The sequence below is a fragment of the Ailuropoda melanoleuca genome, unplaced genomic scaffold (assembly GCF_002007445.2).
Source record: "Ailuropoda melanoleuca isolate Jingjing unplaced genomic scaffold, ASM200744v2 unplaced-scaffold9836, whole genome shotgun sequence".
Taxonomy (NCBI): domain Eukaryota; kingdom Metazoa; phylum Chordata; class Mammalia; order Carnivora; family Ursidae; genus Ailuropoda; species Ailuropoda melanoleuca.
Window position 1 is genome coordinate 259,816 of NW_023255365.1, and position 5,806 is coordinate 265,621.

Here is a 5,806-nt window from a genome sequence, read left to right on the forward strand (position 1 = left end):
GCTGTGCAGAAGATTTTTCTCTTGATGAAGTCCCACAAGTTCATTTTTTCTTTTGTTTCTCTTGCCTTTGGAGATGTGTCATGAAAAAAGTTGCTGTATCCAATATCAAAGAGATTACTGCCTATGTTTTCCTCTAGGATTTTGATGGATTCCTGTCTCACATTGAGGTCTTTCATGCATTTGTAGTTTATCTTTGTGTATGGTGTGAGAGAGTTGTCAAGTTTCATTCTTTTGCATATACCTCTCTAAATAAACCTGGAAGAAATGGATGCCTTCCTGGAAACCGATAAACTACTAAGGCTGAAACAGGAAGAAATTGTTTTTTTTTTTAAAAGACCAATTAATTATGAAGAGATTGAAGCAGTGATCAAAAACCTCCCAAAAAACAAGAGTCCAGGGCCTGACAAATTCCCTGGGGAATCCTTCCAAACATTCAAAAAAGAAAAAAATACCTATTCTCCTGAAGATGTTTCAAAAAATAGAAACAGAAGGAAAACTACCAAACTCATTCTATGAGGCCAGTATTACCTGGATCCCCAAGCCAGGCAAAGATCCCATCAAAAAGGAGAATTGCAGACCTATTTCTCTGATGAATATGGACCCCAAAATTCTCAACAAGATCCTAGGTAATAGGATCCAAAATACATTAAAAGGATTATCCGTCATGACCAAGTGGGATTCATCCCTGGGATGCAAGGTGGTTCAACATTCACAAATTGATCAATGTGATAGATCATATCAACGAGAAAAGAGTCAAGAATCATATGATCCTCTCAATAGATGCAGAAAAAGCATTTGACAAAATACAGCGTCCTTTCTTGATTAAACCCCTTCAGAGTGTAGGGATAGAGGGTACATTCCTCAATCTCATAAAAACATCTATGAAAACCCTACAGCAAATATCATTCTCAACGGGGAAAAGCTGGAAGCCTTTCCCTGAAGATCAGGAACAAGACAAGGATGCCCACTTTCGCCATTATTATTCAACATAGTACTAGAACTCCTTACAACAGCAATCTGACACAAAAAGGGATAAAATGTATCCAAATCAGCAAAGAAGAAGTCAAAATGTCTCTCTTCACATATGACATGATACTGTATATAGAAACCCTGATAGATGCCGCCCCCAAACTACTAGAAGTTATTGAGCAATTCAGTAATGTGTTCAGTTACAAAATCAATGCTCAGAAATCAGTTGCATTTCTATACATGAACAATGAAACTGATGAAAGAGAAATTAGGAAATCCATTCTATTTACAATGGCAGCAAAAATCATATGTTATCTCAGAATTAAATTAACCGGAGTCGTAAAGGATCTATATTGTAGAAACTACAAATCACCCTTGGAAGACTTTGAAAAAGACACAAAAAGATGGAAAAATATTCCATGCTCATGGATCGGAAGAATAAACATAAGTTAAAAGTCTATGCTACTCGGAGCCATCTACACTTTCAATGCTATCCCGATCAAAATACCAATAACATTTTTCAAAGAACTGGAACAAACAGCCCTTAAATTTGTATGGAACCAGAAATATCCCCGAATCTCCAAGGAACTTTTGAAAAGGAAAAACAAAGCTCTGGGAATTACAATGGCCAATTTCGAGCTGTACTACAAAGCTGTGATCACAAAGACAGCATTGTACTGGCACAAAAACAGACACATAGACCAATGGAACAGAATAGAGAACCCAGAAACGAAGTCAAATTTTTAACGCACACCAAATTTTCACGTAAGACATGTGAGCAGAGAATTTAAAGAAGAAGTAATATCTCTGTGTGTGGATGAGGCCACTAGCATTGACGACGACCTTGGTGGCTTTATTTTACGGGAATTATTTTTTTATTAAGTTATTCTAGTCACTATACATTTCTGGAGTTTCTATTCTGTTCAGTTCATCTATGTGTCTGTTTTTGTGCCAATACCATCCTGTCTTTGTAATCAAAGCTTTGTAATATAGCTTGATGTCAGGCAACATGATGTCTGAGCTTTCTTTTTCTTTTTCAGCCTTGTGTTGTTGATTCAGGGTCTTTTCTGGTTCCATATAAGTTTTAGGATTGTTTGTTCCAGCTCTTTGAAAAATACCAGTGTCAATTTAATAGGGATGGAATTGAAGGTGTAGATTACTCTGAGCAGGATAAACATTTTAACAATGTTTATTCATCTAATCCATGAGCAGGAAATGTTTTTCCATCTCTGTGTCTTCCTCAATTTCTTTTGTATGTGTTCTGTAGTTTCTAGAGTATACATCCTTTACCTATTTGGTTTGGTTTATCCCTAGGTATCTTATGATTTTTGGTACTATTGGAAATGGAATCAATTCCTTAATTTCTCTTTGTGCAGTTACATTGTTAGTGTATAGAAAAGCACCTGATTTCTGTGCACTGATTTTGTATCTTGCCACATTACTGAATTGCTGTATGAGATCTAGTAACTTGGGGTGGAGTCTTTTGAGTTTTCCACATAAAGTATCATGTCATCTACAAAGAGAGAGAGATTGACTTCTTCTTTGACAATTTGAACACATTTTATTTCTTTTTGTCGTCTGCTGACTTGGACTTCTAGCACTATGTTGAACAGTAGTGGCGACAGTGGGCATCCTTGTCATGTCACTGGTCTTAAGTGAAGAACTCTAGTGTTTCCCCATTGAGAATGGTATTTTCTGTAGGCTTTTCATAGATGGTTTTTATGAAATTGAAGAATGTTCCCTCTATCTGTATACTCTGAAGGATATTAAGCAGGAAAGGATACAAATGTCTTTTCTACATCATCTGAGAGGGCCATATGAGTCTTGTCTCTTCTGTTCTTAATGTTTTCTATTATGTTGATTGATTTGCAAATGTTGAACCAACCTCGCATCCCAGGAATAAATCACACCTAGTTCTGGTGCATAATCCTTTAAATGTACTATTGGATCCTATTGGCTAAGATCTTGTTGAGAAATTTGGCTTCTATATTCGTCAGAGATATTATTCTGTAATTCTTTTTTTTATAATGATATTTTTTATTATGTTAGTCACCATACAGTACATCCCTGGTTTTTGATATAAAGTTCGATGATTCATTAGTTGCATATAACACCCAGTGCACCATGCAAAGCATGTCCTCCTTACTACCCATCACCAGCCTATCCCATTGCCCCACCACCCTCCCCTCTGAAGCCTTCAGTTTGTTTCTCAGAGTCCATAGTCTCTCATGCTTCATTCCCTTCTGATTACCCCCCTTTCTTTATCCCTTTCTTCTCCTACCGATCTTCCTAGTTCTTATTTTCCATAGATGAGAGAAACCATATGATAATTGTCTTTCTCTGCTTGACTTATTTCACTTAGCACTATCTCCTCCAGTGCCGTCCAAGTTGCAGCAAATGTTGAGAAATTGTTCTTTCTGATAGCTGAGTAATATTCCATTGTATATATGGACCACATCTTCTTAATCCAGTCATCTCTTGAAGGGTATCTCATCTCCTTCCACGATTTAGCTATTGCGGACAATGCTGCTATGAACATCGGGGTGCATATGGCCCTTCTCTTCCCTACATCTGCATCTTTGGGGTAGATACCCAGTAATGCAATGGCTGGGTCATAGGGTAGCTCAATTTTTAACTTTTTAAGGGAACTCCACACTTTTATCCAGAGTGGCTGTACCAATTTGCATTCCCACCAACAATGTAGGAGGGTTCCCCTTTCTCCACTGTAGTTCTCCTTTTTGATGGGGGTCTTTGCCTGGTTTTCAGATCAAGATAATGCTGGACTCATAGAATGAGTTTGGAAGTTTTCCTTCTGTTTCTATTTTTTGAAACCGCTTCAGAAGAATAGGTATCATTTCTTCTTTGAATGTTTGGTAGAATTCCCCTTGGAAGCCATATAGCCCTGGACTCTTTTTTTTTGGGGGGGGGGTTGGTCACTACTTCAATTTCCTTACTGGTTATTAGTCTGTTCAGGTAGTTGATTTCTTCCTGTTTCAGTCTTGGTAGTTTATAGGTTTCTAGGAAGGCATGCCTTTTTCCCAGATTGCTTAATTTATTGGCATATAGTTGTTGATATTAATTTCTAGTAATTGTTTCTATTTCCATGGTGTTAGTTGTGATCTCTCCCCTTTCATTCACTATTTTATTAATTTGGGTCCTTTTTCTTTAATATTTGGTAAGTCTTGGCAGTGTTTTATTGATCTTATTAGTTCTTTCAAAGAACCAGCTTCTTGTTTTGTTGATCTGCTCTACTGTATTTCTGGATTCTAATTCATTGATCTCTGCTCTAATCTTTATTTCTCTTCTCCTGCTTGGTTTGGGATTTTTTTATTGTTCTTTCTCCAGTTCCTGTAGGTGTAAGTTTAGCTTGTATATTCGGGTTTCTTTCTTTCTTTCTTTTTCTTTCTTTCTTTCTTTCTTTCTTTCTTTCTTTCTTTCTTTCTTTCTTCTTTCTTTCTTCTTTCTCTTTTCTTTCTTTTCTTTTCTTTTTTCTTTTCTTTTCTTTTTTTTTCTTAAGTGAAGCTGGATAGGTATGTATTTCTCCGTGAGGACAAACTTTGCAGTATCCCATAAGTTTTGGACCAACTTTATTCTCATCTGTTTACATCAATAGTTTAAGTTCTTCTTTAATCTCGTGGTTGACCAAAACATTCTTAAGCAGGATGGTCTTTAGCTTCCAAATTTTTTCTTCTGATGTAGTTCCAGTTTCAAAGCATTGTGGTCTGAGAATATGCATGCTATAATCTCAATCTTTAGGTAAGGGTTGAGACCTGCTTTGTGATGCAGTATGTGGTCTATTCAGGAGAATGTTCCATGTGCATTTGAGAAGAATGAGTATTCTGTTGTTTTAGGGTGGAATGTTCTGTATATAGCTTTGAAGTCCATCTGGTCCAGTGTGTCATGCAAAACTCTTGTTTCTTTGTTGATTTTCTGCTTAGATCTTGTGTCTATTGCTGAGAGTGAAATGTTGAGGTCTTGTAGTATTAACATATTATTTTGAATATGCTTCTTTATTTTGGTTAAAATTTGGCTTATGTATTTGGTTTCCCCCCTGCTGGGGGCATATGTATTTGCATTTGTTACATCTTTTGTTGAATAGACCTTTTAACAATGATATAGTGTCCTTCTGTATCTCTTACTACAGTCTTAAGCTTAAAATCTAATTTGTCTGATATGAGAATTTTTACCCCAGCTTTCTTTTGAGGTTTGCTGGCATGATAAATTGTTTTCCATCCCCTCATGTTCAGTCTGAATGTATCTTTAGTTTCAAAATGAGTCTCTTATAGCTATCCTATGACCCAGCCATTGCACTACTGGGTGTTTACCTCAAAGATACAGAAGTGGTGAAGAGAAGGGCCATATGCACCCAATGTTCATAGCAGCATTGTCCACGATAGCTAAATCTTGGAAGGAGTCAAGATGCCCTTCAGCAGATGACTGGATTAAGAAGTTGTGGTCCATATATACAATGGAATATTACTCAGCTATCAGAAAGAACGAATTCTCAACATTTGCTGCAACATGGATGGCACTGGAGGAGATAATGCTAAGTGAAATAAGTCAAGCAGAGAAAGACAATTGTCATATGATTTCTTTCATCTATGGAACATAAGAACTAGGAAGATCAGTACGGGAAGGAAAGGATAAAGAAAGGGGGGTAATCAGAAGGGGGAATGAAACATGAGAGACTATGGACTATGAGAAACAAACTGAGGGCCTCAGAGGGGAAGAGGATGGGGGAATGGAATGGGCTGGTGGTGGGTAGTAAGGAGGGCACGTATTGCATGGTGCACTGGGTGTTATACTCAACTAATGAATCGTCGAGCTTTGCATCGGA